General features: G+C 37.9%; 1 protein-coding gene across 1 annotated transcript in view; it reads left to right on the top strand.

The window, feature by feature from the left end:
• The first annotated feature begins 452 nt into the window (after positions 1-452).
• The window catches only part of aff4 (AF4/FMR2 family, member 4), a 32,818-nt gene continuing 24,828 nt past the window's right edge, over positions 453-8,442 (top strand). Inside the window, exon 1 of the mRNA XM_023286858.3 lies at positions 453-741. The gene's annotated coding sequence lies outside the window, so the exon portion shown is untranslated. The remainder of the gene's footprint in view (positions 742-8,442) is intronic.

Here is an 8,442-nt window from a genome sequence, read left to right as displayed (position 1 = left end):
AACGCTCTCTGTGATTTCCGTCCAAAACGTCAAGCCTGAGCAACCTGTGCGTCACAGAAGTGCTACGTTCACGTCAAGTAGGAATTACTACTATCGTTAAAGACCGATCGCTCTGTTACTGTCAAACTACCGAATACAGATTTAAATGGGGGACTCTATTTGGCATGATGTCCTTAGTTACTATTATACTTATTATTTCTGATTTTGGGATCCGATTTGAAATCTGTCGAAGTAATTATTTTAAACAAGTATTATAAACCATCAGAAAACTAAAGTCATTGGTGTTTTTAAAATGGTCAGTCCCAAACAGTGCTACAAAAAACGCCTGTCTTTCCCGTTATGTTTCTAAAAATGCACTTTCCGGCTTGTGTTTACTTGGTTAGGAGGTCGGGTTGAGATTTTTCCGACGAACGTAAAGGCAGCGCCGCTTGCTGCCATCCATGCATTCAGTCCTGTCTGTGGTACCTGCTGGCTGCTTAACTTAGCTAGCAGTCTTACCTATCAGACACTTCTGTTTAGGAGTAATAAAATTAACGGGAGAGAAAATGATTTGGTTTTGTTTTCCGCTCGATGTACAGCTGCGTTTTAAGGAGAAGACGAGGACCATCCATTTGGTTTTAGTGTTTTAGCTGTTATAGCGTTTTGCTGAGTCCATTTTGCGTGTAACTGGAAGTGGAAAAGACAAAGAGAAAAGAGCTTTCCAATAGCTAGAATGGTTTGGGCCTAAAAGGAAGACAAGAGGTAAGGATGCCGAACATTAGGAAATGTGTTTTTTGGTGATTCGATGTACTTAGTGGTTGTCTTACATTTGGAGTGAATGTTAATTTTAAATTCAGCAGAAAAAATCAATGGTTTCGGAGCTAGCTGGCCGCTAGCCTAGCCACTGCTAGCAGGTTGGGTTAGCTACCGTTACGCTAAAGCAAATATGCAGGTAGTCCTGTAGGTAGCGTGCTAGCCTCTTGCTAATGATTATGTTAGACATTGCAGCTACTTTTGAGTTATGATAAACGGAAAGGTTGGTTATTTAGAAGATAATAACGTTAAATGTCACTTTTATACGTGCGGCTGTTCCCCTTTCTGGAAAACTGAGGCAAACATCGCAGTGATAGTGGTTATGTTTTTGTTCCTGTAATGTTAGCTAACAGGTCATGACGTCTGATGTTTGTGTTTTCTGTCTTTAGCCTTGGCTGACATAACTCAAGTTTGTTAACTTGCACTAATTATGTAATCGACAACGAGGTGACTATTGTGTCCTTCCATTGTGCAAAAGATAAACACAATCTGATCAAGTTTACAGTTGATCGATAATGCAAATGTACTGTAATGCTAATTTTCAGCTTCGGGATTTAAGCTTTTGATTAGATCAAAGCGGGTCCATTTTAATCATGGACAAAAAATATTTTACTTGCTTTTAGTTTGTCCACCGCACACAGGAAAGTTTAGCTAATCTTACGCCCATGAGAGTCGGTAGTTTTTTCACAGGGACTAGTAAAAAGTTTTGGTTTGCTGTCTTCGAGCCTCCGCACAGTGTATCCTGCATTTCTAGCAGCCAGCTCTCAGTGCCACTCCTAGCTATGTAAAATGTAAGACCTGATTATTTGCATCAAAATAACTATTGCGTATGTAAGGCAACACCTATGTGTGCTTTGGTTTAACACAGAGACAGCTGATATGCTTTTCTAGGAAGCCATTTTACGTGCCACAGTTGGGGGAAGGGCCAGAAAATGCATCATAAGTCCAGAGTTCCTCTCAAGAGTTAGTAATGTCACGGATACATAGGAAGAGGGTAAAGTTGCCACATAGAGACAAGAAGGACGGAGTAATCAACTGGTTTATCTAGGTTGACATTTCATGGTTTGGGAGCCCTAAGGTCATGAACTCATTTATGGCAGGTAGCTGTGCAACAACTGTAGACAGAGTTTAGGTTGTCTGAGTTGTGGTTTCAGTTGTTAAAGAAGTGTAGTGTTCATGGAAGTGTTAGTTCAAGAGTGTTTTAGTGTTATATGGACATTATAGATGTGATGATATGGCATAGTAAGAGCAAGCACTTCCCAACTCTGAGACACTGATGCTGTGTAGTATTTGCCTGATTGAGACCTTACTTTGTAAAGAATATTGACAAGTATAAATAATTTTCTCAGTCTAAGTAATACGTATAATTGTTAAACCAGTCCTGATTTTTGAAACTAGTATACATTTGCAGTAAAATCTTAGCCTCAAACTTGAGAATACCACAAATTTCAACACAAAATGTTGTTGGATTGGCTTTGTTTATAAAAGAAAACTTTCAAACATTTGCCCTTCAATATGCTGGTGTTCATTACGTGTGCCCGATCACATAGTGTTCTCAGCAGGACATTGCTCAAGACTACAGTGACAACAAATAGGTTTTTTTTTTTTCCTGGCTCAGACTGGGCCTTTGGGAGGGGCTATGCACGATGGTGAGCATGATCGCACTGCGCACAGCAGAGACAATTAGTCTGTTTCACCTTAACAGATCAGATCCAAGCATTTCAGTCTCATTTCAAACTATTTGATAAACAGACATATGTGTTGTGCTTGAGTAAATTAAACTCTAGCGAACAAAACTGGTTAAAATGTGAAACTGGTCTTTTCAGGCTTGATTCTTGTCATTTTGTGTCAATTTTCTTTTGAAGCTGGTGAGCTTCTGTGGTTTCGATTCTGAAAGTTTTTCTACACAGAAAAATCCATGTATACATAGACGCAGCTCAAATTTTGAACCGATAAACAGTTAAAAAGAGTAATGATACAATGAGTAATCAGAAAAATGCTGGATTGGTTGACCTCTAATAGTGGCTGTAAGACATGCTTAGCATATGAGCTTGCATTAAAGCAAATGTAAAGATTAGTGTGCCTCTTAGTTGGAATCAACACTGTGGGACACTAAAGGCAATACCCTTGTTTGGTGACATTTCAAATACATTTGTATGTCCATAGCGGTAGTTATGTGAGCATCTTAAAGCATATTGTCTTTATATTAATATGCATATATAAACAGGTAAAACAATAACTCATCATGTAGCACGGTGGTTTCTGTTACTTTTAAATTAAGATTTTGGATGTTGAGATTTCGGGTTAAAGCACATGACTGTATGTTGACCGGGTGTGTTAGTTTTAGGTAAAGATAAAACCACTTACACACTTCTTTCAGGAAAGCTTGAGCAGACATATGAGCCACAAGCAAAGTTAGATGACTCCTAGATGTCAGTTTTGATAATTGCAGGGATACTAAGAAAACCTTTTTTTAAGCACTCGAGGTAAACACTCTGTTCAGATAGTGTGTAACTGCTCCCTGTGACGCAGCTTACTGTGAAATCCTCCTTACTTCCTGTTTAGATTTTGCTTGGAGGCTTTAGTATAACTGTTTCCTCTGTTGACCAGGCAAAGGGCACATGCTCTGTCAAGATGTGATGGCGTGTTGTTTGTCCATTCCAGACAGAGCAGAGGGTGCATGTTTTCTTTGGCTTTGACACATCCATTGTACATTGCAGTTGTACTACAGTGTGGTTTTGCAGACTGAATATTTGGAGAATGAGACATGCTTGGTTTCAGACTGTTCAACAACACCTGATTCTATGACAGCCATCCCAAAATTGAAGAGTCCTTGTCTGGATTCCTTATTTATCTTGACTCATTCTGTTCATCGTCATCTCCTTTTTAATTACTGAAATGACTTTGACATATAAAGGCAAAGAGGAATCATCGGGTTTGTCTACTGCACAGATACTAGTGCATTTTAGAGTTCACATTCTCTTCTTTAAACCTCCCCAAAATATGAAATGATTGTGTCGTCAGCTAAGGTCTGTAAGTTTAGAACCAAATCTTACTTCCTTCAGAAAGAGAAGCTTGTCAAAACTATGTTCTTTGAAGACTCTTCTAGAGTTTGCCAGTTTAATTAGCTCAAATCTAATCAGAAATCAGCAGCTCTCTCTTTTTATCTCTCTGTGCTGTTGCTCGCACAGCAGAAAATATGCTACTCACTTTGTCCTGACCTCATGCATCTGTTCTTCAGCTTTTGTTCTCGAGGATGTGAGTTTACACTCTCATGTGGCTGTATAGTCCTGTGAAGGTGAAGCTCATTAAGGCCATTTCATTTCACAGATCAGGCATAGATCTAACAATAACAGCTTCAGTTACATTCTATAGCAGCAGTAGTAAGTGTCATACACAGTAATGAGATTCATTGGTAGCACATTTTTTTTCTGAGCAGGTTAAATGCCTTGAAGCAAATAACAAAATCATACACAGTAAAACATAGAGTAACATGGAAGTATTAGGTGGTGTGAATTTCCGTCATACATAGACAAAACTTTTTTGTGATTCATACATGAAAGACGTAAGCTTCTTATGCAGCGCAACAACTGGAGCCTTCAAACGTATGAATCATGCAATTTAAGTGCTTCATCAACCGGTTTCTTCATTCTAGGGCTGTAACTAATGATTATTTTTATTATTCATTAATCACTTGGATTCATTTGTATATAAAATGTGAGAGTACAATGAAAAAAAATGTTCTGCTCTCCCACAGTTCAACATTCTGTCTTCAAATATGTGACAAACTAGTCTAAAACCCAAATATTATTCAGTTTACTTTGACAAAAATAAGGGGAAAGCCATCAAATATTTTGACTTCGAAAATGACTAAAATGATACTCATTAATCAAATTAATACCTGATTTATTTTCCTATAGTTATTTAATAAGTCAACTTATCATTGCAGCTGTACTAAACTCCCATGTGCCCACAATCTGCTCTGTGGGCTGCAGAGGTTTATTTTGAGGTTCTGAGTAGTAAGCTATAGGTTAGCGCGTTTCTATTTGTAGGTAGATATATATTTCAGCATCAGATTTAGTCCAGACTGGTCTGCGAGCAATACAATTGTGGCAGATGTATGGGAAACTATTGCACAATCCAGAAATTCCTGACTCCTCAGTACGGTTGTGGTATTGCTTGACCTGCTGTGCTGTTATCACATTTGGGAAATCTTTTACTGCACGTTGTCGCAGTCTACGTTTGTGTGGTGTCTGCAGTTTTAATGGCTTAGGTCATGTTTCAGCTGGTCGTTTCTAGAAGGCAAAATGAACTGACTGAGGAACAGTTCATTCGTCTGTTAGGTCGAGTGTTTGTTGTAGGGAAGTGTTAATGCTTCAGGCCAAAAGAAGGTCTTATATGATTAAGTGGAGGGTAGATTTCTGACAAGCAAAGATGACTTTCAGATATTTTTGTTTTTAGTTAGGCTTAGGGATCTATATTTTCTTGTCAAGCAATTTCTTACTACTTACATTAACTGGAATAACTAGTAAACTTTATTTTATATGACTGTAAATACATTTAAAGATATTAAAATCTTGGATAATGCATATATATGTATATATATATATATATATATATATATATATATATATATATATATATATATATATATATATATATATATATATATATATATATATATAAATATATATATGAAACAGTTGATCAAGGCCTGTTTTATTTACATAACGACAGAATTATTGCTCTTGTTGTTGACCAGACCGAGGTTAAAAAGGGCTGCGTGATGCACTGTTGTTGGGAGTAATTGCAAGTTGTCAAAAACATTTTACCATAGTTTAGATTCAGGTGAAGAGGGTCATGCAGAAAGTAAAAGCCTCTTGACAAGCTTGGTGTGTGCACCGAAGAGCTTGAATCACACAGGTCCCTTGGAAACACTGCAAAGATAATTGAGGAGTGTGTGTCACGTTCCAGTAACGGTGTGGCAGAAAAAGTACCCAGAGCACTGTGTGTTATCTGTGTCAAAGCTGTGAGGGCGAGCATTCTCTGTCTCTGTTCGTCTGGCGATATTTGTCATTTCAAAATCCACAAAACCTTTCCAGGTGCTTACTTTTTTACATACGAATGCTGTTACTCTTTTGGGAGGTGTATAAGATAGACATGTTAATTACAGTTTAGTAATGAAAAAGAAATTAATCTAACATCCCCATGTAGTGTCAGCCTAAAAGCTTGAGAAAGTGGCTAGTAAAAGTGTCTCAATTTGATTTTTATCTTGAAATAAAGACGCCTTGGCCTTCGAGGGACCAAGTTTTCAGAGTTCACATTTGGAAATTAGCTTCAGTTTTGCTCTCCCCTCTTGTTGACCAAGTTTGCTGGATGTCAAACCTACAAAGCTTCTAAATTAATTATGATTAATTAGTTTGTAAATGCACAACCGTCACAGCATTGGGCCCTGATTGGTAAATGCTAAAGGCTCCCTCTGATTCAGATAGTGCACGCCTGCTGAGTGGAGGCATTCCAAGCAGTGAGTCAATTCAAATGCTTCAAACCTGCCCGTATAAAAGGATATAAGCAGTTGTTTAGAGAACATGCCAATCAAGACTTAAGTCTTGTTTTGATATGTTAATTGGAGCTAATCTAAAGCCACACAAAAATATTGAAGGGTTGTCACTGAGGCACGAACACAAGAAAGCTAATTTTGACATTGTCCTTCTTAAACATCCACAGCTAAATACTTTGATATAAAAGGCACACGGAAAAGCTACACTTTTTAATTTCCCCTGTTATTGTGAGGATGAGATTTTTCTGCAGTAGTGATACAGAAATTTCCTTTGGAAAGTTATTTGATTTTATGAGGGTTAAAAAAACGCTGCATTCTGAGCAATCATTTCTTCTTGACAATTTCTTATAGACTCCTTGTCCTGGCTGCCTGTGGTCTTTATTTCTGTCCTCACCAAACAGCTGCTTATATGAAGCAGTTTTGCTGCATTTGAATGGACACTCCCTCTGGAATTCCTGCAGTCAGCAGGTTTGCTTCAAAAGCACCAGGGGTGGTGGCACTCACTGCCCATCTGTACCCATTACTGAGAACCTGCTGTTCACATTATAGAACACTCTTTTAACCTGAGTTTGTTTGAAATGCAGACAGCTACTTAAAATGGATTCACTTTTGGGGTAGTATGAACGTGAAACTGACTTCATATGCAGTTTTTATTTTTTAATATCCAGTTTTCACATGGACATTAGTGTTTAAAGGCCTCTAAAGTGCAAAACAAAAAAAGAAAAATTGTGTTGTAGCGAGTGTGGAGTGTTGAAACCACTTGCTGTTGTTGAGATTTTTAGATTCTGTAGTAGTTTAGTGGTACCAGATAGCTTTCTAACTGTTCTCCTTTAATGAGATTTTTAGATTCTCTAGTAGTTTAGTGGTACCAGATAGCTTTCTAACTGTTCTCCTTTAATGAGTTCTGTTATTGATTGAATTAAATAAGAGTAGTAGTCTGCTTCTATTTATAAAAGTAAAAGGTGTATATATAATTCAAGCGCTGAAATATCTGTCTGCTTTGTACAAGCATGCACTTAAATAGACAAGGTGATCTGAAAACAAAGTGTTTTGATTCAATATAGATTCAATATTAAGTTTAAAACAGTATCTCAAAGAACATCAGCCCTGATCATAAAGACATTAAACTGTTTTCGAGTTTCTACAGCGCGTATTTATTCTAAACTGAGTGAAAGGGAGTTGCCCACAGTTGGAATTTATAATCTTTTACTCAGGATTGTTTTTCTCTGGTTCACTTTGTACTTTCCTGCATATAACACTATAATGTTTAAGTAGAAGATTGAGATACTGAGGAAGGAACTATATGCAGAGATGATGTAACATTAAATATAATTTAAAAGACAGTGGCAAACAGTAGAAAGTGTTTTTAGGAGAGGTATAAAAGTCATTCCAAAGCCTAAATAAACACTTCTTCAGGACTGACAGGCACACAATTGTAAATTAGAAGCAGCAGAAGTAAAATACAAATATGTTTCAGACAAAGTGTGAAATATGTTTAGCTGTTTTTGTGATTTTTATTTGTGTGTGTGTGTGTGTGTGCTTTAGAAGTGATAAAAATCAACCTTTGACATAACAGGAAACCTGCAGAAGGATACCACAGGTGAAGTGGCATGATTTAGTTAATTTGTGTACTAGAAAAACATCCTCACACCGTCTAGTGATGCCACAATTGTCAGCATGTGTCGTCATCGTATGTAGCTGATGAAAACCTCCCGTTTGTTACAACCAGCATGCCGGAAACCTGCGCTGCTGTGACTTTAACAGCTTGCATGGGTGCTTTGCCCTGTGCTCCGGGCATAGTGGGGGAGGGAGGGAGGGAGGTTGTTGACGGAAAGACGAGCTCCGATTGGCTTGGCCTCACTGAGGGCAGTGACATCACATGGAGGAGAGGCCCTGTGGTGTAAAATAACATCTCCTTTTATGGGAGGAGGTGGACCGTGCCATTTTCAGAGAGAGGTGAGATTTATTCCCCTCTCGCTGATCCCTCAGTGCTGTTTTCCTCCCTGTAGATGTTCTCCTTAATTGGCTGTAAGGCTGTCTTGTAAATTATTATTGCTGCGAGGCTTTCTAGGATGAAGCTCATTTATTTC

This window comes from Amphiprion ocellaris, chromosome 14 (assembly GCF_022539595.1).
Source record: "Amphiprion ocellaris isolate individual 3 ecotype Okinawa chromosome 14, ASM2253959v1, whole genome shotgun sequence".
NCBI classification, from domain to species: domain Eukaryota; kingdom Metazoa; phylum Chordata; class Actinopteri; family Pomacentridae; genus Amphiprion; species Amphiprion ocellaris.
Note: the sequence above shows the minus strand (reverse complement) of the source record. Positions and strands in the feature narration are given on the sequence as shown.